Source organism: Stegodyphus dumicola, chromosome 5, assembly GCF_044657685.1.
Source record: "Stegodyphus dumicola isolate Sdum_Otavi_A_Nest chromosome 5, ASM4465768v1".
Taxonomy (NCBI): domain Eukaryota; kingdom Metazoa; phylum Arthropoda; class Arachnida; order Araneae; family Eresidae; genus Stegodyphus; species Stegodyphus dumicola.
In genome coordinates, this window is record NC_140772.1 from 116,711,145 (window position 1) to 116,739,042 (window position 27,898).

Genomic DNA, 27,898 nt, shown 5'->3' on the forward strand with positions numbered 1-27,898 from the left:
TATACTTTTTCAAAATTATTAAACAGAATAAAGGAGCAACTAAGGCGTCATTCCGAGTTTCCAATATTATTGCACAGAACAAGAAAACCATAGGAATAGGAAGAGGTTGAAATAATAAAAACTGCATTTTTAGAAGCTTCAGTTGCATTATTTTATAGTTTCAAAAATAAAACTGAGATAATGCCTGCTATTAAATCTATACAACATTATATGTTGTATAGTTATAAATGTAACATTTTTTTTTAACTTGATAGTTCTTTTGGTTGGAAGCTTTGTAAGTTTGGCGACCGCTGCAGAAAGGTGTTGAAAATATATAAACAGGAATATATAAACTTATAGAAACAGGAATTAACTGGGAATGATATCTTCAAAAGGAATTAAGGTTTTTGTTTAATTTAAAATTTTTGAACTGAACGTTTATAACTTTCGCGTTCTAATTACAATACTTAGCATAAGAAAAGTGACAGAATACGTGATTTTCTATTTAGAAAAATTGCAAGTACTGGAAAAAAAACTATTTGAAATTTAATAAAATCTAGGTACATATTAAAATGTGTAAATGGTAATTATGGGGTAAATGCATACATGGTTAAACACAGAAGACCAATGAGAATTTCATTTTATGCAAATTATGCCAAAATTTATTTTTCTGAACTGATGAACATTGATATTTGCTGTCAGTGTCCAAATTTGCAAATATTTGGAAATTTCATGGTAATTGGATTAAATATTTGGCCCAACTATTTAAAAAATCTTTGATTTAAAAGTAAAAAGAATATAACGGATTTAAATTAAGGCAGTTTGGGAAGAAGTTAAGGTTTATTTTATACTAAACTTTTTCTGTCCAAATATTGTAATTAATTGGGAAAATAAATCTAACTGAAATAATTAAATAGTCCAACTATTTAAAAACTAATTAATTTAATATGGAATTCATTTTTTAGCTTTAATATAGTATAATTAGGAAATGAATTAAGGCTTTGTTTAACATTAAATGTTTTTTGAATCCAAGATGTAATTGGAATAATTATATTGCCCGACTATTCAAAAGACAAGTAATTTAAATTCGGAAGAGAATCTAATAAGAAAGCTCGGATAGAGTAGTTCCGAAACGAAATGTGGGAGTGGATGTGTGGGTTTCAAAGGACCCTTAAAGAGAATCCAAGGCTGTTAAATATTAGATGTAATGAGTTTTTAGCGGGCATGTGACCGAAATTGACGTTACATTAGGGGAAACTGAAACCATGGGATTTAGAATAAATGAAGTATTACAGTGAAATGCCATGAAACGTCACGGTTTGACGTCACGACTTATCATGGCCGCTGCCATATGAGGATTTCTGTGTGGTTTTGTTTACATCCTAATCGGTGTTGTCTACATCTTAGCTATTCATCACTGAACGTTTATAACTTTCGCGTTCTAATTACAATACTTAGCATAAGAAAAGTGACAAAATACGTGATTTTCTACGTAGGTAAGTTGAAAAATAAGTTTCCCCTGTTGACTGTGGTCAGAGTTGTGTATGAAAGTCAAAAAATAGAATGAGACATTAAAGATATGACATACCTTTATTTTTCCACATAAGGTACCAAGTACATTGAGACATTGTCATATCGCTTGATAAGCTTCAAAAAGCCCTCCAGGAAAAAATCAGGGCTTTGCATATGGAAGAAGCGTTGAACGGCTTGTTTCACTTTAGTATTGCTTCCAAAGCGCCTTCCCCCGAGATTTATCCGCTATGAATGGGCACGTGGAGTATCAGGAACAGAAATTCATAACCGCCTCGTGGAAGTCTATGGGCCAGGTGTGATGTCGAAGCAAATGGTGTGGAGATGGTGTCGCACATTCAGTGATGGACGTCAGCAAGTGGAGGACATACCGAGAGCTGAACGGACGCGCACGACCACTACAGATGCAAATGTCAGGAAGGTGGATGACATGATTAGAGCGAACCGGCGTATCACCATCGATGAAGTAGCGGAAGAACTTGGAATCTCACATAAGCGAGCTCAAAACATCATCCACGACATTCTTCGATACAGAAAAGTGTCAGCACGATGGGTGCCCCGACAATTGACCTCGACACACAAGGAACAACGCATGGGGGTCAGCCTAAAACATCTCGTGCGTTACCATGAAGATGGCAATGACTTTCTGTTTCGGATTGTGACGGGGGATGAAACGTGGGTCCACCATTTCACGCCAGAATCGAAGGCCGCATCTATGGAGTGGAAACATCCGTCATCACCTGTCCGAAAGAAGTTCAAGACAACTCCCTCTGCAGGTAAAGTGCTTCTCACAGTTTTCTGGGATGCCCAAGTAGTTTTGTTGCTGGACTTTTTGGAGGTTGGAACCATCAATGCTACGCGCTACTGTGACACCCTGTCGAAATTGAAAGAGGCGATTCGGAAAAAGCGGCCTGGCCTTCTCACATCTGGCGTTCTGTTGTTGGATGACAATGCCAGACCACATTCGGTGACGGCAACGCAAAACCATATTGCAACTCTTGCTTGGGAGCGCCTACACCATCCGCCATACAGTCCTGATCTCGCACCAAGCGACTTCCATCTGTTTCCGGCATTGAAGAAAAATCCCGGGGGAAGGCGCTTTGGAAGCAATACTGAAGTGAAACAAGCCGTTCAATGCTTCTTCCATATGCAAAGCCCTGATTTTTTCCTGAAGGGCTTTTTGAAGCTTATCATATGACATATTGATATGACATTTGTCATATCAAGCGATATGACAAATGTCTGAATGTACTTGGTACCTATGTGGAAAAATAAAGGTATGTCATATCTTTAATGTCTCATTCTATTTTTTGACTTTCATACACAACTCTGACCACAGTCGACAGGGGAAACTTATTTTTCAACTTACCCTCGTATTTAGAAAAATCGCAAGTACTGGAAAAAAAAACTATTTGAAATTTAATAAAATCTAGGTACATATTAAAATGTGTAAATGGTAATTATGGGGTAAATGTATACATGGTTAAACACAGAAGACCAATGGGAATTTCATTTTATGTAAATTATGCCAAAATTTACTTTTCTGAACTGATGAACATTGATATTTGCTGTCAGTGTCGGTGTACTTTTATTTATCAATATGTCTCGTAGTCTCATATGTAGGCTTGTCAAATCTATCTATGTTATTCCGCATAAACTAAATTAGATCATATAATGAACCTGGCGAATTCTCGCACAAGCGTGAATAAATTACCAGCACAGAAGAAGGGTTAAAATCACAGTTATCCAAGTAGTAAGTTAGTTGGAAGAAGCCACAATTGATTTAATGAGCCATTCGCGACTTCGCCTTAATACCGCATGTACTCAGATATGCATGGCTTCATCTTTGAGACAATCATATGATTACTGGAAGGATCAACCAGGTAGCTTTTCTTACGTTCGTAGAATGTCCGAGCTACACGCAACTCGAGTCCGCCAGTAATAGCGCACAGCTTGGAGATGCGCTGTGAGCTGCTCTCTTACAACAGACCCCTCGCTTATTTCGCACGCAAGGAATTTTAGTTCATGATTTTAGCAGACTCACTACATCCTCCATGGCATTAGCTCCAGGAGGTAAACCTTCGAGCGAATTGAAAGGCTTTATTGCTTAGGACGCATATGCAAAAACGAACTTTTCAATTGTGATGAAATGGAAATATTTGTTTCTTTTTCTAAAAATGCTAAGATTTTAGAGAAGAAAGTTGCAGTGGCGAAGAAAAGAGTAAACAGAGACCAAATGTTCTTCTGATAACCAACACTGCATAAAAAATGTCAAAGTTTACCGATTGAAAATGAGAGACATTCAAAAGCGTAAGAAGTGTTTTGGATGCTGAATTAAAATGTTTGATTAAATATTGTTAAAGTTTTTCCTAAAACTAGAAAAATGTTTAAAGTTGCTCATAATTTTAAATTGGAAAACCTCATTTTTCATCAAACCGAAATGTGCTCCTTGCTTCGCATTGAAACATCTACACCATAGTTCTTAGACCAAAGCGCCATTCAAAATTTTAAGCATTTTGTCACAAGAGTCTAGTTTAAAAGTCGACTAGGACTACAGATAATAACGATAGCATCTAAGTTACTATGCTAGATGTTATACAAGTGATAGATTATGCTTGACATTCTGTCACAGAAACTAATACAAGAAACTGCATTTTACATGCGGGATTTTCCTTCAACATGGAGGTAAAGGAAACGACAGTTACTAATTTAAAAACTGAAAATTTGGAATTTGTGTGACAGTCGATAATGATCTTTATACTGAACGAAGAAAAATTTTTTACCATACTGTATATATTCTTTTGACTGTGTAAACTGATGAATAAGAGAGTTCAAAAAACCGACCTGACATTCCGATCTACAAACAAATTTTAAGAACACTCGACTATTTCACCGATTTCTCACAGTTACATAAAATTGTAGAAAAGCAGCCTTAAATCACTTAAAAAGCATTGAATAATACATGCTTTCCTGAAATATATTTCAATTAAGAACTTTTATAATGTATTTAAAAACCGTTTTTATTAGAAACCAGAACAAACATATCTGTTTTTATATTTCAATGAAAATTAATTCACAGTTAATTTCTTATAAAAAAAGAAATTAAAAAATTCCATTCAATTATGAAATAAAAAGCAAATTATGTCAGTTTCCTTAAAATGTTTAAACTTAATTTAATTTTTTAAACAATTCTCTTCACCTCAATAATTTGACACTGGCATAAACCGACATAAAATTATCTATTCCATAAGATGTCGACTTTCCCATATTTCACTGTGTTATAATTTTTATTCGCTTATATTGACTTTTTCGAATCATCATTTGTTCAGGAACGCAGTGACTTAAAAACTCTCGAAAAAGTACTTACCCTTTCTGTTACTGGGTGAAGCTTTAAGAACATAAATTTGAGTGCAAGTTATTTGTTAACGAATAAACGTAATTACTTAAAAAACAGTTTTACTCTTAGTCGCATACATGAAAAGACATAGTAACATGAAAAGAATTAAGCCTTATAAAATATTTACTTTCATTTTATTAACAATATTTTAAGAAAACGAATTCTGTAATATAGTAGATGAGAAATTTCAAAGCAAAATTTTTGAATTCTAATAATTCATTTCAAATTTCTAATAAGATGTTTACTATAACTAGACAGTTTATTAGAAGAGATACCAACATACTATATGTGCACAATCCTTCAACGTATATTTAAAAATGTAGATTTCAGTACTTTGTGAGTTATTTTCTTCCTTCTTTCCGCATGCCTTCGTGCTGTAACTGAAATTACACTTGACGTGTATTCGGGATATTCGGAGTTCGAATCTAGGTAAGCGCATTGCACATTTTTGATATTTCTGCATCAATGAAACCTAATGACAGTGGGACCCGAAATAAAAGGTGGTGGACGATGATTTGGTCCCTTCGTCCACAGTCACCTTTTAAAAGAGGGAATTTACTTTCTTTCCGCATGCCTTCCTGGTGTAATTGGAAGCATAGCCCACGTGTACGGGACGTTTGGAATCCGAATTATTCATTTTTTCACGTCTCCAGCATCAAAAACCTTATTGAATTTATTACAACATTCAGTGCGTAAGAAAGCTATTGATATTTATCACTTTAAAATAACAAAACGTCATTTAATGAGAGTTTTCAAAGGACTTCAAAGACATAACTTTTTTGCATAAGGAAACAAATTTCTCAGAAAAATAGCCTGTCAGTTACAAAATACTAATAATCATGTGCAATGGATCAAAAAGAAATCCTATCGTTTCGCACAGTTGGAAAATGAAGAAAAACTAAAAAAGACAACTTGAAAAACGAGATAAAGACGGAATTCTAATAGAGCTTAAAAATATAATTCATTTTTCATCAGATAAACATTGGATCAAACCTAAAAGCAGTACAGAAAAAGAATCTTCAAGAGAAATAAATAGAAACTTGCATGCAGTTGAGTGAATCCACAAGGAAGTTTCCAAAGCAGACAAAACCATGTTTAAAAAGCACTTAAAGAGTGAAATGGAACGAAAATAAATTAAAAAGGTAGTATTTTAAAAAAATACGTTGCAATCTTGTACCAAAAAATGGAGCATTTCAATATCTCCCATTATACTAGGCCGATTGACGAAATTTTGACTTGCATTTTTCATGTCTCGAAAGCGCAACTTAGGATATATATTACTCATTACTTTGGTGCTGTGAAAAGGAGAAATAAAATATTGCAGATATAAGAAATAGAAAATTAATTTATTTTCGAGCTAAAGTAATATCGAATAAAATATTCTTTTTAAACTTCCTACATTACTGAAGTATTTGTATTTGTTGCATTCTTTTTGAGGTTTCTGAATTTTTTTAAACATCTTATTTAGAATTCAATTCATCTAGCTCTATCTAAACCATGTGGTACTTCAAATGTCACGCGACATAGAGTTCAATCATCTTAATAAAGAATGCTTATTTCAGTTTCTTGGACGCGGTTTTCATAGCCATTTATTATTACATAGCGAACATCGTTACCAAGTAGCTTATTGAATGAATTACAGATCTTATTTCTCTGATCCAAAATAATACTTGATTTTAAAATTTAGAATTATTTCTTAAATGTCTAAACTTACGAAGGATTTAATTTTTGGTTTAGTTTGATGTTCATATTTTCCTTCTGTTTCCTCCTCTGTTTGAATTTTACCAGAAAGTTTAAACACTTTCACAGAAAGTTACACAGTGATTTTTAAATATGATTTTTGCCGTTCCCTGCATTAGCGCGTGACTAAAGAGAAGCGTCCGTTTTTATCTCAGTCATAAACTTTTCTATGCACAGATAAAATACTAAATTTTATATAATTGTTAAATTATTAGATAAAATGGTTTCAACGAGGCAAAACAAGTGTTGTTTTCCATACCAGCAAAATATTAACTAAAATATAAATTTGAAGTAACTCTAGAATTATTAGTGCAAAAGGAACTAATGTCCCTTTTGGGATAATAATTGGATATTAGAAACGGCATTTTGCATCGAAACGGCATTCGCCCTGTATTATATTTGAAGAATTAAATAGTTAAGAATCTGCATGAATGTAAGCATGTTTATGGCACTGTGAAAACACAATGGTACCTAGAGTCATCTAATTTTGGATAACGTATTCCTCCATCCGAACCTAGAAACTCGAATTTCGAATTTGTTTTATTTTCCATTTAATATTCTGTAAAACTGTAACGAATGTTTGATTAACAAACGCAAAGAGGTTATAATAAATGTAGTAAGTCCCCTATATGTTCCATGCAATGAAAATAAAGCCATGAAACGTCACGATATGACTTCACGACTTAGCATAGCCGTTGTTATAAGTGGACCTCTGGTTGGTTTTGTTTACAATCTAATCGGTGTAGTCTACATGTTAGCTATTCGTCATTGAAAACGTTTATAAGTCTCCCATTCTATTTTAATACTTAGAATATAGAAAAGTGATAAAATAAGTGATTTGCTACATAGTATGGAAATATCGCAAGCACTGCAGATAACTGTTTCAAATTACTACATACATGGAAACGTGTAAATAGTAAATATAACAAACGTAGAAAAGCAGAGGAAATTATAACCGTATTTTATGCAAATTATGCTGAAAGACACCTTTCTGAACTTGCTTGCGTTAATATTTGTTTTGAAGTTTGTGTAACTTTATTTAACAATATGTTTCGTAGTCTTATCCTTACCCTACACGGCGGCCATAAGTTGTGAAGTCATGCTGTTGGCATTTCCTTGGATTAATTTTTCTGACGTCATGCTTACTCCATCTATTATAACCTCCTTGGTAGCAGCACATCGTTTTTATGTGCTGAGTTTCTTGATCAAATTTGAAAGATCTTATGCTTTGCCGAATGGTGACAAGCTGACAGTTGGAAGATAACAGTAATTTTACGTTGAGTAATGGAAGCACATTGCTTTTAGTCGGTTAATCAAACATTCATTAAATTCCTTCAAAACATGATAGATTTTCTTTAAAAATATAATATAAACTGTGTATGTAGAGTTCCAGTTACCCAGATTTAAAAACGACCGCAGACCATCCAATATTGTATTTTAATTACATTGTTACAGACAGATTACATAGTTAAAATATATTAGTTTTTGAATAAAAAATTACACTTTATTCTCAAGGAAAAACATTCTCACGCATAGAACAACATGACGCGATTTGGAAGGTTAACAAATAGCAATTTACTACAGCCACCCTGCATAAATATGAGGTGAAAATTTCCTTGCTTGTAGATGGACTTGGCATAACGACTTTATGTCTGATGACTCTATTTTCAGAAAAGGAGCAATAATCTTCTTATCTGGGCAATGATTCGCATATTAAATAAAGACCAAATGGTCCATAAATTGCATATAATTGCTTTTCTATTTATGAGTTCATGCTACATTGACCCGAACTTTGTTGTCGTATTATATGTCGTATACGTTTACCACAATCATAAAAATTAACAATTTCTTAAATGTGATGTACTGAAGTTATTATCAATAATTTTCGATTGATAACTTAACATTTATGGTCTTGCATCATTTATAATTATTATTATTGTTATATTAACAAGCATCTATTGATTTAAAGTTGCGCATGTCCATTCTACATAATCTACTAACTTGCAGTTTTATAGTTAACAAATTAGAACACAAAACCATCGTACTCTTGTACTAATATCTCTCCAGTTTGCATTACTTTCATCGCAGAAAATGGACACTAGCACGTTTACAACTTTGAACGCTAAATTATAACATGCATATTTGAATTTAAAATTTTTTATGTATCTCGTTGGTCTTCAAGATTCACTCTTAGGGATATATTGCTGTACTGTATTATCTTTATAAATCGAAAACAGCTTTTATCTTGCTTAGCCTAAAGATAACTGGAGACCAGGCTGTTTCGAGTTCGAAAATTAGAATCTAGTGTCCTATAAGCATTTTCAGATAAGAGGAAGTATTAAAACACTTCAAAACAGTAATTTCCTACAAGAAAGCAGGGTGTTAAGTTTAGGATTATGTGTCTTTAGATTGCCAATAGATGGCGGTAGTGTTTGTTTGTAAAAAGAAACTGTGATGTCAATTAGGTATATGTATCAGTTCGTCTTTGGTGTTCGTGAATAAACGTTGTGTGGTATAACGCTTCTCTGTTTATTAGAGATTTACACATATTTTGTTTATGGTGCCTGCAAACCGGGATTATTACGAACCAGAAAATCAACAGACTGAATATTTCGAAAATGAATAACTGTATACTGTCTTAGTTGAAGTTGAAGCTGTTATTAATTCTAGACCTATAACGTATGTATACAATGAACCAAATGAACCTAATCCTCTTTCACCATCTCATTTTATAACTGGATCTAGATTGACTGTTTTACCTTCACCTGAATCTAAACTAGAATCTACAAGATCTCAGTTAATTAAAAGATGGAAGCATAGGCAATTAATATTAGAGCATTTTTGGAAAAGGTTTTATAAAGAATATTTGTTAGAATTAAGATCAGTCATGTTTTCAAAAACTCCATAGAATTCTCCCGTGTTTAAAATTAATGATGTTGTACTTGTACGAGAAGATAATGTGAAACGCTGTCACTGGAAGATAGGTAGGATTAAGGAATTATTTCACGGAAGAGATGATAGAATTAGATCTTGTGAGATTCAGTTAGATAAGGGTGTTGTTAGAAGACCAATTGAAAGATTTTATAATCTTGAAGTTCAATAAAATTGATGCATCCGTTACGGATGCATTGAGGGGGGGGAGTGTTAAGCTTAGGATTATGTGTCTTTAGATTGCCAATAGATGGCGGTAGTGTTTGTTTGTAAAAAGAAACTGTGATGTCAATTATGTATATGTATCAGTTCGTCTTTGGTGTTCGTGAATAAACGTTGTGTGGTATAACGCTCCTCTGTTTATTAGAGATTTACACATATTTTGTTTACAGGCGTTGAAATCATTAACGTTTATAAGGTATTTACTTCCTCCCTTCAGCATACCTTCGTGGTGTGACGGTTAGCACATTAGGCGAGTAATCGAGAAGTCCAGGTTCGAGTCCCAGAGAGGCCATTGCTCGTTTTTCATGTCTCCTGCTTCTAAAATAGCCTAATGACTTCGCGGTCGTGCCCGAACTGGGGTGGGGGGGGTTGTTGATGATTCTTCACCACCGGGATTTGGTGATTGGATTCCCTAATCCCCAGTCGCCCTTTAAAAGGGGATCTTCTTCCTTCTTTCAGCATGCCTTCGCGGTGTAACGGTTGGCACACTCGGTGCGTATTCGAGAGGTCCAGGTTCGAGTCCCGGCAAGGACATTGCACATTTTCACATTTCCTGCTTCAAAAAAAAAAAAAAATCATAATGCTTCTACACGTTTCCTGAAATATTTTAAACCAAGGCTCAACTAAATATGAAAACGTTCTCTTATACTGACCAGACAACTGATGTTTCACCTTTTCTTTTCCACGATAATAATTATTTTTCTTTAACAATGAACTAACTTGAAATTCTAGTTAACTAATAAACTAGAAACTTATTTTTAGGAATGTCTATCTCTAAATGTTAAAGTTTCTTCTACCAATAGCTCAAGTAATAATCGATTTTGAAAAATAAGGCAGAACTCCGTTAATTTAGTTCAAGCTCAACCCTTTTCTGAGATTTTGCAGCTGAATTAACGGCAAGTTCAGATTCAGTTCTGAATTTTTATTATGTTTTTCGGTGTGCTGTGTTGTATTTATTTATTCTGAATTGGTTTTTTTTTTTTTTTTTTTTTTTTTTTTTTTTTTTTCCTTGGATAGTATATTTTTATCTTTGTATTTTGAGACAACCTAAAGTAAAGTAATCTGTGTTGATGGTAAAGTGAGTGGTGTAGTTATTTACAGTACCAATTCCAGGAAAAAAGCAGTTCATTTAGAATTATATTCAAGGCACCTTTATTCCCCCCAAAGGTGTCTGGTATTCATTGATCGAAAGCCGAGTGGATCCCAACTGCTAAATCCTGGACAAATATCGAATTTCCGAAGCACGGTTCAGAAGCCAGTGCTCAACAGCGGAATCATCTGGCTCTGATGACCTACAACATAGAAAATATTTCTTTATCAAACTTTCTATGTGCTCAGATGTTGAGACATTACATTAGGAAAACAACCCTATTCCAATTTAATTAAACCACTTCGTGAAGAAATACGAAAAACAGTTAATAGTATTACATTAAACATACACTGGAATCAAAGATATTAATAAAATACAAAATTATTATATCTGCTTTTGCAATTCAAAACCTATAGTTATAAGTTTACAAATAATAATACAGGGGTATCAAGAAAGAATCATCCGATTACAAAATTTAATATTTTCCATAATTATAAACAGAAAATTATAAATAATATGCCATTGTAAAGGAAAACGTTACGTTTGTAGTTTGTAACATTGTCTTTTCGCATTAGGTGGCGGCATTATTGTAATTAAGCTGGCTATGAAATTTTTTAAAGATAATTTTTTTAATCTAATGGCGGGCACTTGCCTACTTGACAATGGCCATTTTCCTAAAGCCACAACATATATGGCCATTTCATTTCGGAGGCACCTAACAAGCAACCATCGTTACCTCCTATGAAGGGATGAACAGTTACAACCACAGCTTCTCCGGGATTGGAAATCGGGCTCTTCGGTATCGCAGTCGGCTCCCCCAAACACTACATTCCATCAGCTCCTAAGAATATGGCAAGAATGTTGGGATCAAGCCTCCACAGGATGAACGCACACATTAGCGACAAGTTGGGACGACAAAGCGTATCTACCACCTGAACTGTGAGTTTTAGTTTCAGAAGGCAAGCCTGCCTTCTCCCTCTGGCACTTCGCCAAAGAAGCAATAGCATTTGCTCTGTTTAAAACAAAGAATTTGAATTCAGCGAAAGCAGAAATTTTCTTGTTTTCATGCTCTAACGTTCACTCTTTTAGTGTTTCAGGATCAAGTTTTCCTTTTAACAGAAAAATAATCATAGTATCCCAATGCTCTACCGGCTGTTTAAGGATTTTTAATGTATCAATACACTGTTGTGTTGTATCAATTAATCTCCGCAAACCTGAAGCTGATTCATGTTTTAGAACAGGCTGTGAAATTAATTTATTTAACGCTGTGTTTATTATTTATATTTCGTTTTCATAACGTTCAGTAAGCGCTTTCCATGCCTTTTCATAATTCGCGATTGAAATTTGAACTGATTGTAGTAAAACAGCAGCTTCACCTTTCACAGAAAGCTTAAGATATTGCAATTTTTGACTGTCACTTAATGTACTATTATTTCCAACACTGGCAAAAAATAAATCACTAAATATTCAAAAAAGACGTTCAAAATGTCTTGACACATCATCCCAAGTATTGCGCTGGCTTACGACAAACCATGTTAGTAGATGGAAAGTAGACACGGACGTTCGTTATTGAGTTTATTGGCCGTGAGGAGAAGAACAAGTTCATACAATAGTTATACAGGTAGTTCGGCGCTCTTAGGCGCCCTCTTGCAGAGAACAAATCAAAATTTACATAAGGCACGAACAATATTATTTATAATTTTCTGTTCGTAATTATGAAAATGTAAAATTTTGTAGTCGGATGATTCTTTCCTGACAATCCTATATTTCATTTAAATTCACCTATATAAGCAATTATTAGTGGAATACAGAACTACGCCACGTGTTTCATTAATTCAGAACAAAACCACAACAAAGTTTAAAATTGCATCGAAATATGAAAGTATATTTCATTTGAAACAAGCAAGACTTCTTTCTCTTTTTTATGGTGAATGTTTGCTTGAGACGAGTATCATCAGCTGTATAGGATATAATTCTAATATTAATGTTATCAGTATCATATCGCCAAAATCTCATTTTCATGTTTAAGTATATGAATCCAGTTTACCAGAAGCTGACAGCGAGGAGCATGAAAGCTCAGAGTTCAATTTCTCATATGAAATTCAAGCTTTCACATTGGCGCCTGTCTAAAATAGAACTCTTAGATAAATTCTGTTCCATGGTAATCAAATACCTTAAAAGGAAAAATACTCGCAACAGTGATGGAATACAAAGAACTTTAAGATGCTTTCCAGAAATGAAATCAAGTAACTCCAGTATGAACAAATACTCGAGTTGAGTTTGTTTGTATCAAAAAGTACTCGCATAATATAAATTGGCTAGTTACGAGTTACGACCTAGTTGGAGGCTCTCATTTTATGAGAGTGTGTATATTTTTATTGTTATACTTTTTTTATTGTGGAATGTATTAGCACAGTTCTCAAAGGAGCACAGTTACAGTTCTCAAAGGAGCACAGTTACCTTATGCAAGGAACGGAGGCCTTTTCAAGTAACTGCCTAGGCAGCTTGGACCACCAGTGCAGAGAACACACTGGTTAGCTCAAGAGGATAGCCCTATTGATGGATATGTTTGTTTAAAGTATTGCGAGGCCTTCCAGTTTGGTAAAATCAGGAATCGTAAATGAAGGATAATAACGGTGAAACCATAATTTCTGAAACTGTTACTCTCATTATATTTATGGTGTTAAAATATAATTTATCAGTAGGGAAATTAGTATCATAAATATTTATGTGTGTTACATTTTACTATAAGTGATGATTATGTAAAAGTTTTATTTTGTGATATTCTGTGATAACAAGAACCTTCCCTGAAGAATTATGATTATGTGAACTCTCAAACAAAAAGACTTTTGGACTGAAATGCTGAATAATTCAATAGGACTCTAAAAATTAAAAATGTTTAAAAATTGATATTTATAAATTATACTTTACAGGATCAAAATTTTATAATTTATTTTTTTTTTTTTTTTTTTTTTTTTTTTTTTTTTTCATTTGCTAGTGCTGTAACGCTTTTACTTTAAAAAGGCTTCTCTGTCGATATGCCGTTTTCTTCTTGAAGAGGGGGGATATGTAAGAAAAATAAAGAATATGTAAAAGATTAAATTAGTAGCGTAAATTAATTTCCCTTCTCTATTCTAAAAATAGCAACATCTATTTGCACTGCGTCATTTCGAGAAAAGTCTATGTCATATACTCCTACATAATTCAGGTGATGTATCTCAACAATGTCAAAAATGTAAATCTTCTGTGGAAAGGCACGACTAGAGTGCTAAGTGATTGTGGCCACAAATATCAATTGCAAATAAAAAAAGAATGCCTCGATTGCCAAGTTCTTTAGATATTACTAAGTAACATTATTAGCATACTACGTAATCAAAATTCTTCTTCAATATGGATCTAAGCGCGCATCGACACTGCTCCGGCTTTTTCTTGTGCTTTTATTATTCATATATATATGTGTGTGTGTGTGGGTGTGTATGTGTGTGCGTGTGTGTTATAATTCTAGGAAGCATAGAGGAAGAATCAGCTTGCAGTCGTCGTGGCTGAGAGTAAAGGCTTACAAATGAAGATAACAAAACATGAACTTGACGAATTTCTTTATTTCCACGCATATAAAATCATCTTCATAGATGTTTATCCAATCATAATGAAATCCGAGACATTCTATGATTCTATAAATAAATACGATAAATTTCTATGTACATTGAAACTTAAAATTAAGATTCAGGCATTTTAGACGGGGAAGCAAAGCGAGGAGATATTAGCAAGGTAGAAGCTTGCAGAAGTCACGTATGATGCTTTGGCTGCGTATTCTGGTGTTCAGCAGGAATTCATCCTACTCTTACCAGAGCTTATCATGGAATCCCACCAGGTGCTTCACACATAACGGCTCTTCATAATTGTTTCACCATAAAGATATGAACACTTGAGATAAATAAAATGAGATATCTTGCCTTTTCAGACTCACTAGCGGGTGAGAGTGCGATGAGTCTAATTATGAGTGAGAAAATAGTCATGTGAATCCTACTGCGCAATCGTCAAAAGTAGTAAAGTCCTGATTATGCTCTTCAATACAAATAAAGAAGTGACGTAATTAGCTGCCAGGAGTATTTATATGAAATTTGATGCACAGCTAATTTATAATTGGTTAGTTAGTAGCGTTACATAAGGTAGTAAAATCTCTAATTTGAGAGAACAGATGAATTGAAAGGAAGAGCACGAAATTTAGAATGTTAATTTTGAGGTCGTCAATTATTTTTTTAAAAACAGCTATCGTATTTTTGTTATATCTTACATATATATTGTTGCGTGCGTACGGGTTCGTTACGAAATGAATGCACAATTCCGATGAAAAATGAACAAAAATTTATTATTATCACAACAAATATGCTTAAATTTCCTAAAATATTCGCGCAGTATTACAGTATCTCACAGTAGTTATCTTTTAACTACTCAAACGTTCAAAAGAACTTAATTCAAAACAGCTAGAGAAAGCTAATCCGCGAATTCGCTACAGTCAACAAGAGCAGTTTTCTAAACAAACTCTTAAACAACAACAAACTAACTAAAATCACACGAACTTATTTATTTATTTATTTCTGATTCACCTCAGGTATACAACTACTTTGAGTTTTGACCTGTTCAATCTGTGCAGCCTATGAAGGCCATTCACGGTTTTTAGTACATTAAGGTGCTACTGCACCTCGCCCGGGGGCGTGACATTAGAACAAGGTGCAATCATTCCGTGGCGAAGTCAAGCTGAATATACGAAAATTGGGAAATTAGTACTTGGAAAACAAAATCATCCAGCATTCAAGTTCTTGCATGATGCATTCGGTCAGGATAGTAGCGTAAGGTTACTGAGATAGGATGCGCAGTCCAGCATGTAATCAGGAGTACAAGCACAGCAGTGGGCGTGGTGAGATCACACAATACACAGTCCTTAACACATAGTAATTAATTCAGTCTCTAGCCTGCTTCCAGGCAAATAGCTAATTTTGGCAGTAACACAGTACTTGGTTAAATAAGGTTAGATAGAGCACAAAATACAACTTCATATGTACACTATTTACATATTTACATCACCACCGCGCATTATGGTGAATTGACCGAGGTCTCTTCACCCCGCTGTCCACCGTAGGGTCATAATTACCGAGTTCTCTTAGCGTGTGCACTGGAGAATTATCCATTTTTTCGAAGAAGTTGTGCGCCTCCATTAGTGCGCCGTCTTATTGACAATTGCCCATGCTGGGGCGGCGTAGAGCATAACTGGCCTAATCATAGTGAGATAGATCATGCGTTTAGCTTTTAAGCTCAATTTCGATTTCCTACCTATAACAGTATAAAGCGACATGAAAACTCCGTTTGCTTTATTTACTTGGTTGGTTACGTGCTCTTTGAAGGTGATCCTATCATCTAGGGTTACTCCCAAGTACTTTGCGGACGAGCAAACTGGAATCACATCATTCTCTATCTTGATATCCGAGTTCGTAGTGACATTTCTTCTGTAGCGACAGAATTGGACAATTTTACATTTCGCGGTATCACACGAACTGAGAGGTTTTCCTCCTTTTATAAGGATTTTAAAATTGCGCGCGAGAACTTGCTAGTACTTTCTCGAAATCAAAAAGTGATATTTATTAAATGTTACATGCACGCGCTCTTGTATTTTCAATTTTCCGGCTTAGCTTTCTTTTAATATTCGTCACGCGCTGCACTGCGCGGGAAATAAAACTATTTAATTTATAATTGAACTAACATTAGCTTTTTAAATACCAAATCCATAACAATACATACATTGCTCGACATTGAAAATGCAACACCAAGAAGGAGTGGTCAGAAATTTATGCTAATTTTAGAGTAAACGCACGTCACTGAGTTATGTGAATGATGTGAAATGCGCAGCTCTCCGACGCACGTGACCCTGGCCACTGTACTCTACTGACCTGTCACCAATCGAACATGTGTGGGATGTGATTGGACGCCGTTTGCAGACTCTGCCTCGTTCAGAAGACGAACTGTGGCAAATGGTTGAAAGGGAATGGAGAGCCATCCCTCAGGACACCATTCGCCATCTTATTGACTCTATGCCTAAACGTGTTTCTTCGTGCATCGCTGTCCGCGGTGGTCCTACATCCTAATGAGTCCTACATCCTATTGAAATGTTTTTATGCACTTTCTTTTCAAGTGTACATAAAATCAACAAATTTTGATTTGATCGCAGCTAGCAGCTTTGTATGTAGTTAATCCTAATGAGCCGACGCCGTTCTCGCTCTGTATTCTGACTATCATTTTGAAATAAAGATCACTTATTGCTGTTTGCTGTCTCTGGCTTTTTTCCAAATTTCATCACTTTCTGATCACTCCTTCTTGATGTTGCATTTTAAATGTCGAGCAGTGTATATAGTATGTCACAAAATTGTTTGATATAAAAACATAATTATTCCAATTATTTCCCCACAATATGCTGCTGAAAATTGATCAGTATAGACTAAAAGTAAGAAATTTAGAACCAATTTTACACAAAGACCCAAAAGAAGTGAAATGTAATACCAATAAATTTCAAAATGTCCCATAAATATGCCAAATAAGAATTAATGAAATGTGAAACTAAAACCTAAAAATTATAAACACCTGAAAAAATACCAAAACCCGGGAAAATACAAAAGAAGAGGAAATTTTTATTTTGCATATTTATAGAATATTTTGACATTTATTTGTATTAAATTTCACTTCTTCTGGGTCTTTGTGTATAACTGGTTCTAAATTCCTTACTTTTTGTAAAACGTAAGAAACCTAGAAGTTTACTGTTTTTACACCTAAAACGACTTTAGGATTATAACTTCAGAACATTATACATAACATTAAAAAATCAGGCAAAAAATTATTAATATAAAGAAGTCATTCTCTCTCTATCTCTCTACGAGTGGTGATGAAGTGCGTATGGCAAGGCGAATATGTGAATAAATATAGAAGGCACTACACGATAAAGAGTAAAATATAATAAAATATACATTCATTGCCATAAAAATTTCAGCACCAAGAAGTATATGTTGGATCGAAACAAAACTTGGCATGAAGGTACGTGTCAAGTAGATAAGCAAATGATTAGAAATACAATGTAATTGTGCAATGAGCAAGCGCTGAACTTCGTTCTGGGGCATAAAAAGGCACGCAGAGAAATTTCGCCTGTAATTAATACACATTGCAGAGAGGGGGCTTTTTCACTAGATATACGCCCCCATTGAAGGAATATGATCAGCTCTCATAAATAGAGAGGGAAAGAATAATCGAGATAAGGGAGGAAATACTGACTTACTGTTAAGAAGTATTGGGACCAATGAACTACCAAAAAAAATCGACTGGTTTGAGATGCCTTTGGAAGACCAATAGCCGAGAGGGCTCATATTCTCTGCGCCTCTGCCTACCATCTCGAGGCGTTTTGGTGATGAAGATTTGATATCGTGGCCCCCATTACATGTGTTGGCAATGACACCCACTCCCTCGACTAGACTGGACCCCAAATTTCTCACCAATCGAGCATGCCTCAAATTACTTGGGGATAGAAGTTGGATAGCCTAGGCATTTTGTCAACTCAAGGTGCTCTTACAGCACCTGTAGAATGAAATGACGCAGGACGTTATACGGGCCCTGAATGTCTTAATGTCCGCAGTATCGCATCTTGTACTCACGCTAAAGATAACCCAACCGGATTCTAGAGCATCCATTCATTTGCACTTTTTCCAGTAATAAATTATCCTTTGATTTTGTAACCATTTACTTATATCAATATTGCACTCACATATGTAAAATTTCACTTGATTCTGACAACTCTTTCTTAGTACGTAAATTTTCATGGAAGCGAATGTATACAACATAAATATCGAATGCACAAAAACAGAATAAAAATCAGCATAATGTATCATCGAATATATTATCGAATGCAATGCATTATCATCATAGGCAAAGTATTATACAGGGTTCGTAGCGGTCCTTACAAGTGCTTATAAGTCCTTATATTTGAAAATAAAATATAAAGGCCTTTATAGGTACTTACTTTTTCTTTCAAGCCCTTATTTTTTTGTTTTTAGTGCTTTTTTTTATCCTTTTTTTTTTTTAATGAACGCGCATTTTTTGCCCGTAACTTTTCTTCCTTATATGCAACGTCAGATGGTGAATCATACTCCCGGAAATTGCTTTTCCCCCCTTTCTCTGCATTACCGTAACCTATGGTGCGCGCAAGAATTCCTCCCACCCAAATAGTACACACATTTGAATTTCTATCAAGATTTTAATAATTTGCATTCTCGGTCCGCGTGGTCAGTTCATATTCGTATTTATTATAATCATTATGCTTATATTATGAGTATATGCATGAATATTTAGAATAATATAGTTGCAGTAACTGCTGAAGTATAGATAAACTTTCAAAAATGGGTGTGTTTTTGCACAGATTAGCTTTCTAAGGAATAATATTTGGAATGGCTTAACTAAAAGGAAAGTAATCAAATAGTCAATTTTTTTTTTTTTTTTTTTTTTTTTTTTTGTTATTCATTGTCCAATCTAGATTGATTAGGACTAAAAGTTTTTGCCGTTTACCCAACCTAAGCGAAGATTGATTCTATTCCGGAAATTTAACGCAGTCTGTTGAAAATTAGAATCAGAAACACCCCACATTAGTAAGTCTCTTTCTTTTCCTTTACGTATTTAGTTATTCATTCTCCGAATACCGGTAGCTGTTGATTCCGATTGCGTAATATCACATATGGAAGAATTATGCCGCACGTATTGCGCAATAACGTCTGCAGTATTTTGCAGAGATAATTAATTTTGATGTTCAGTCTGAGATTTGTTTATGAACACTTAAAAGAGTTTTACTGTGCTTTCTAAGCAGATTATTTCTCAGTTCCGTTGGTCTATTTTTATATGATGCACATATCGAAATGTCAAAATCATCTATTTAGCCGAGAAATCTAAAGAACGGCTACAATCTCCCCCACTCCTCTTTTTCCAGTTACTATCCGGAATATTCGGCAATTTCCGAGTATGCGAGTTAGTTAAGCTTTTACTGTTAAAGGAGACTGCATGAAGCAATTTCCCGTCTTCTGATTTCAGAAATGTGCCTCTTTTTTTATTTAAATTACTTTGCTTGGAATAAATGTTAAGGGAAAACTGCTATGCAATAAAAATTTGGAAAATGTTCAGAATTTTGATTTAAGTTAAATTATTTAAATATTAATATGAGTGGAAAAATAAATTGTATTTATTATTAGGTGCCAAACGAATACAATTAATATGGCTTATTATTATTTATTGTATAAATTTTGAACTAAAATTTCATCATTAAATCTTGTAATATAGTTTAGTTCTGCATAGTTTTTTTTTTTTTTCCCTCTCATTATAAACTAATTCTGTAAATTGAACTGTTATTTAAAATTTTAAAAAAATGTTTTTTTCCATGGTTGAGGTAAAGCTCATTTTCTTAATAAATATTGCATTGCTTACTTTAAAACACAAGTCTAATTTTTCTGTTAAGGTTATGCAGTTGTGTATAATGTAATTAGACAGGTGCTTATTTTTTCCTTAAAATGTGCTTGAAAAGTGCTTATAGGTGCTTATTTTTTTAACTGAAATGTGGCTACGAACCCTGTTATAGCTCAGTAATAAGCAAAGTTGATAATATGTTACGTAAATTACATTGCAGTTATGCAAAAGCTCTAATACAAATGTTATTAATATACTGACGGGCTACGGCCAAAGCAAAACTTATAAGTTCTCTGTACTGAAAATAAAACAAACTATTAGTTAACTACATACAAAGCTGCTAGCTGCGATCAAATCAAAATTTGTTGATTTTATGTACACTTGAAAAGAAAGTGCATAAAAACATTTCAATATGAGTAAAGTGATTTCATTCTTTCCAAGCAACAACCGATTCGTAAGAAATTTTTTGTTGCCAAACAAGGAAACAAAAACTTTTGACATTTCAGCTTAATACGTATGACGTCATGATTCAAATTTAATTTAATATAACAACTTTTTCTCAATATCAATAAATGAATTAACGTGGCAATAACATATCGTGTCAATTATACTTACCTGAAACAAAAAATTTGTCAGCAGCTGCTATTTTTTTTTAAATGCTGACATTAACGGAAAAATTTTCAAATAAAGTCACATAAAAGCTTTCTTCAACGTCAGAATATGACTTTATATAATAATATGTTTAATGTTTGGAAATGCGATTTTTATTTCATATTTTGCGAAAGATACAAATTATTAATTAATAAACTTTACGATTTGAAGGTGAGCAGTGGCAACGCTTTTTGTAATAAAGCAGAGTTTTATCTCCAGTGCGGGAGATTGTCGCCACTTTGGAAAAAAAAAAAAAGAGAGAGCAAAAAAATTAGCGTTTTCCAAGTTTTTAATTAATATCTCCGTTGATTAAAGCCGTACGAAGATTAGAATGGTCAAAATGGCTTCCCATGAATTTTTGGAATCTAGAATAAGATATTTTTAAAGTTTGGCAATGTTATTTTTATTTCATACTAGCAGCTTCGCTGCCAGCCTTCGTCTGGCTTTTAAATGTACCGGAAAAATGGCTTAACGTTAAATTTAAAAACTGTATAGAATTTTACTCTGCAGAACAACTTCATAAAAAAAAAGTTATTACGTATAACAAAATTACAATGAAATAAGCAATATCCCTTAATACAAATATTAATTATCCTAATAAATAAATTAACCAACTTCCCTTCGCAAAATCTTAAGAACTCAAATGGTATAAAGGAGGTTAAGAACTTTGGGTACTATTCCATTTTGAGGACCGTAAAAAATTGCAGCGAAAATGTATGCGCAAAAGCGCCAAATCTAGCAAACGCGCCCATTTAACAGCGCGCCAAATCTAGCGTACGCACTGATTTCAAATTGCGTAATTTTAGATAGTTCTATATTTCTTAAGACGGCATTGAAATACTAGTTTAATTTTTAAATCCTTTTTGATTTCAAATCCTTTTTTGATATCCTATAGATTTAACAATTTTGGAACTGCCCATGACGAAAAGTCTGCAATCCATGTACACATCGACCTATTTTCACTTTAAAAAAAATCACAAAAATGGCACTGCGCACACCCTTGACTTTATCTATGTACACATCGGCCTATTTTCACTTAAAAAGTAAAAGAAAATTGATAAAAATTCAATTGTTTTTAACCTTGTAAAAATTGCCAAACAAATAAGTGGGCGATTCTGCACTTTACCAATAATTTTTTCAAAGAAAAGGCATCATTCATTATAGAAAATTATGTTTGAACAACCAACAAGATGAAATTATGCTTTAGCGATAACTCGGTAGCGAAATAGCGATGAAGGAATCCGTTCAGTTATGTTTAGCTCTTTTTATATAAATTATAAAAATGATTTGAAATAGTTATTTACTCTTATGCTTCCATTCAGTCAGGTTTAGCCTTTTTCATATAAATTATAATAATAAAAAAGTATTATATGAAATTAACCTTTTATCTAAATTAAAACAATAATCTTTAAATAGTTATTTACTATTATACTTCTTTCTTGCGTTAGGGTTGCCGCAATTATTTTTGGCAGCATTGGCATCAACGATAGTTTGGCGATTTTTTACGGTCCTCAAAACGGAATAGTACCGAACTTTGTTTCCTAAAAAAAATCATTCAAAACTTTTCAATGTCTTAAAAACAGTGAAATGAGCAATAAATAACATAAAAGAATTAAAAAAAAATCAAAAAAATTCTGAAAAGCGAAGTATAATTAATGATATTTTATCTTATACTTTCAAGAGAAAAACATTAGGTGCTACTTTGGTAGACGGTTGCACGGATTTTTGGCGATTTACATTGGCGCAATAGTTGGCGCGGTTTTTATAGTCATCAGCCATCTTGAAAAATGCTGTTTTTACGTATTTTACGCATATAGTAAAGTATTAGAAACTTTAAAAAATAAATATGGTTAAAAATAATGGATTAATTTTTTGTTGAAAACGTTGTTTTTTAAGATGGCTGGCAAATGTAAATAAATACATTTACTAAGTGTATAAAATGCTAAAGTAAGGTTAAATTATTACTTTCATATAATAGAATAAAAACACCGCTATAAAAACATTGCGCCAACATTTAATTGGATTAAAATATTGTTTAAATTGAATATCGAATTAAAAACATCATACCAACGTTTAAAAGAATTAAAATATTACTTAAACACTTTAAAATAAGTTTTATAGGATTTAATTATTTAACGTTAAAACATATGTGGCAATAAATATCTCAGGAATTTTTGAAAACATTGTATTAATTTTTTAATAAAAGTTGAAGCATACAATTATAAAGTAAAAGAAAATTATGTACTTACATTTTTTTAAAGTATTTTACCTGTCGTATATCGATAAGTACCAGAAAAAGAAACGATCTTCATCTGTGATCCACATCTCTCGCACTTCATTCGAGAAGCAATTAGCAAGGTTTTCTCCAAAAATTTTAAATAAATTTCCTCTGACGCTATTAACAATTTATAAATAAATATTTGAGTAGGAAAGCCAGGTTGGCCAAAATAAGGTCTCAAAGGGCAATTTTTTTATTCCGATACCAATAATTCTTGGTAATTATCAATAACAACATTCATCTTCGAAGCGGACATATCCATTCCATTTGAAATCTGAGGAATTCGAAGAGATGAATAATAAAATTTTAAAATGGCGCGGTAATGCACAAATATTCAGTAACCAATAAGGGGAGCTGATTACATTACGCATAGAATTAAAATTATTTAAATAATCATTCATAATAAAATCATTTTTAAAACAAATGCACAATTAAATTGTATTTTAATATTTAACAGCCATAAATAAGGTTTAAAACATTAGATTAAATTTATAGATATTAATAAAACCAATTACGTTTTAAGTAAGGTGACGTAATTGATTACATCATCCACAACATAAAATTTTATAAAATATTATAAACAAATTTTTATTTCAAATAAAAATGCAAAATTAAATTGATTTTTAATATTTAGAAGCCATAAATAATATTTAAAACATGGAATTTATGCATAATAAAACGCATTATTTTTTAAATAAATGACAGTGAAGTATCGGTTACCATAAATAACTTATCCAGCAATGGGTTTACCATAAGTCGAATTACTCGCTAAAAGAAAAATTGCCAAAATCCGTGCAACCGTCTACCAGAGTAGCACCAAAAATTACAATGAAATAAGCTATATCCCTTAATACAAATATTAATTATCCTAATAAAAAAATTAACTAACTTTCCGTTGAAGAAAAAAAATCATGCAAAACTTTTCGATATCTTACGAACAGTGAAATAAGCAAAAAATAACATGAAAGAAACTAAAAAAAAAAAAAAGAATTCCGAGGAGAATTTTACTTTGCAGAACAATTTTATAAAAACCATCAATAAAAATGTATTATATATATAAAAAAATGGCAATGAAATATGCCAATCTCTTAAAAACAGTGACATAAGAAATACGATGAAAAATTGTTTCCAAACACATATTTCTAAAAGATTGAAACTATTCAAAATGATGCGATTTCATCAAAAATCTATCAACAACAAGAAAGGAAAATTGTTGCCAAAATCACATTTGCAAAGATGTGAGATGTGAGAAGTGTACTCGGAAGCTTCATTTAAAACATTTTTTTAAAATGCAAAATATTATTCTTTTTCCAAAATTCTTTTTCTATAAGCAGTCGCAAGGACGAAAGTTTAACGTGTCCAAAAATCAAAGAAAAATAAACTGTACATTTTTAAACATAAACGTTTTTAGAAAAAAATTCGTTGAAAAGGTGTTAAGCTCACTTTGTTAAATAAATTCGTATTTAATCGATTTATTGAATTTAAGTTCGTAAAATAGCTAAGTGCGTACATTTCATGACGATGTGAAAATGGAGTGCGTAGAGTAAAATCTCGCTTTCCTATAGCCCGTTATGTCTCAAAATGACGCGATTTCGTCACAAAACATAAAATAAAAAAAATTCGAATTCGAATTTCGAAAAGATCGCTTCGAGGTGCACTGGCTCTTGTCTAGATGCACCTATGTACCAAATTTCGTAGCCGTGGGTCTATTAGCTTACGCGCAGCGCGAACGAAAAACACACACACACACACCATCAGACTCTTTGTTTTATTATATGTAGAGATTTTCTAGAGATTTTATTAGCAATCTCTACGATTTGCAAGCGAGAAATGGCAACACTTCGAAATAAAGTAGATTTTTATCTCCAGCGTCCGAGACTATTGCCACTCGAAAAAAAAATTGTGGGTGAAAATCAGAGTTTTTAATTAATATCTCGGCTGACTAAAGTCGTACGAAGATTAAAAAAAAAAAAAAAAAAAAAAAAAAAGTCGAAATGGCTTCCCACGAAATTTTGGAATCCGGTGGTACCTCTCTCGAAGCTCAGCTCCCCGCCATTCCGGTGGAGATAATACCAGAAACAAACAAACAGACGCGAAAAGATTTTAATAGTATAGATAAAGCAATTTGCATAGTGAAATCTAAAAATGTTAAGCAAAGTATTATCATGTAAATGCAAAAAAGAATGACAAGTGTTACCAGGGCCGGATAAAGGGCGATTTTAGCTCGCATTTGAAAGGGCCCCGCGTTACCATCAAAATGAACAAAAAAAAAAAATTCGAAATTTAAAGCAAATTGCTTTTGATGATAATGGATATATTGTGAATTATTCAAATAATTAAAAATATATTTAAAGTTCGCCATGCTGGATGAGATTTATTACAAAAACGTAGAAATATGTAAATTCATGTATTCATATTCAGTAATGTAAATTTATATTCAATAAAATGTTTTTGTATTTTGAACATTTTTATTTTTTAATTTATGTAGAAATTTACCTGTCTGATGATCCATGACATTTGATTATATATATATATATATATATATATATATATATATATACTGAATTTGAATTTTATTTAAATATTTAATATAGAGAGAGGGCCCCGCAAAAAAAAAAAAAAAAAAAAAAATCCAATCGGGCCCCGCACCTATTCGATCCGGGCCTGAGTGTTACTATCAACAGTTTTATGTGTTATATAAAAGTATTCAAAGAGTCTAATGTTAGCTAGCTTTCGATCGGCAGGGCAATTCGCAAAGAGGTCTAGCATTTGCTTTTGTCCAATAAATTCCAATCCTTCTTTCTGCTTCAATATGCCTAATCTCCTATAACATGTTTTGCACGAAAACTGCCGCTCCCAAAGCTGTTTCTTTAAAAGGCGAAGCGTCCTCTTCAGCTAGACCATTCATTCTAAGTATTCTTTACAACTGTACCCTTCCTTGCACTTTGCTGGCATACACTCGTCCCATGCAGAAGGAAGTACCCAGTCAGATTACGCAGTAAGTGCAATCGCGTCAAGAGTCACTTTAGCAAGACTGCAGCTCTAAGATTAAAATATATTCGAAGTATACAAGTAGAAAATATCCAAAACAAATTAATGGTTGCGAAAGTTTCAGCCCAGGAACAAGGATTAATAGCTCAGTTGGAAACAAGCATACGCGTAAACACGTAGGCCTCAAATTCAGACAGCTCAGAGTTTTTCAGACTACCGCTTATCAAACAATGAGATGTCTACTTTAGGATATTTAAATCCATATTACTTAGACTCTTTATAATCAAACAGTATTGTGTTTCAAAATGGTTTTTAATTCCATTTTAAATGTACAGCAATTTATTAGACAGAACATGTTTAATTGCTATGACCCAGATCTAAGAAAGAACCTGAAAAATGTAGGTATTAAAAGTTTTGAGTGATAAGGTTTTGGAAACAAGAGATACGAATTCATTTTTTCAGATTTCTATCTGGTTTATTCCAACACGGTGTATTTCGTTCAGAGGAAGATTTCTATCTTCAATTCTTATCAACCAAAACGAAAACCTTTTTGGATTTTTATATCTGTGCATGGAGTGTCTCGGTAAAGAAATCGATAGGCGTGGGTGGAAAGTGGGCAACGGAGACTTTATAAATAGAAAAAATATATTTCTCTGGTGGTTCTTTTTACACCCCTGAAAAGTCGTAACGCCTACGCTTACGTCACTACCAATACAAAAGATTATGGTGATAAAAACATGAACAGGTGAATCGAAAAGAATGAAATATTGCTTACTTTTCTCAGCTCCTAAAAAGAATAATTTATTTATTTTAGTATTTTCGTCATGTTTCTCAATACTAACCATTTCTTCAGTCTTGTGGCTTTAAAAAAATAATAACATTTAAAAAATAATAATAAATAATAACACAAACAATATATTATAAAGTATTTATAACTTTTTCTTTAAGATAGAAAACTGAAAAGAAGTTTATCTTTATTTAATTGTAAATCAAAATACGTTAACATCTACAAATAGCAAATGTGTAAACAAAGATCTCTGTTCACATTCAGAACGCGATTTTAGTGAAAAGAGCGTTAAACAAGATAGAGTTAAACGAAGTCATATTAGCATTTATTAAGTAAGGGCAGGAAAATGCATATCCAAGAATGAAAAAAGGTGACTTTAATTCTCCTTTTCCGCACAAATATCTGAAATGATACGCATATATACCTTTAATCACCCATCAGAAGAGAAATGGAATCTAATAATTTGACACATTAAACCCTGAAATCTGATAATTTGATCAATACTTGTATCCCAACGAACAGACTCCTGCGTAGGCATCTATGCATAGTTTTCTCAACGTAATGTGAATAAAAGCCAAATTCCCATAAAAACGTCTTCACGAAGGCGTCTCTCCATTGGTAGGCAGCCCTTGTACAATTTTTTTGCCTTAACTAAAAAACCTTTCAATCCGATGATAACTGTTAATCAATTAAAGAAAAAAACTCCCCCACGAAATAGTCAAGCGGTAAGACCTCTAATATTTCGTTTTGAGTTCGGTTCCCACCGAATGTGGAAACTGCATAGGAAGTTTTTCAAACCTGTAACATCAACCTTCTGTA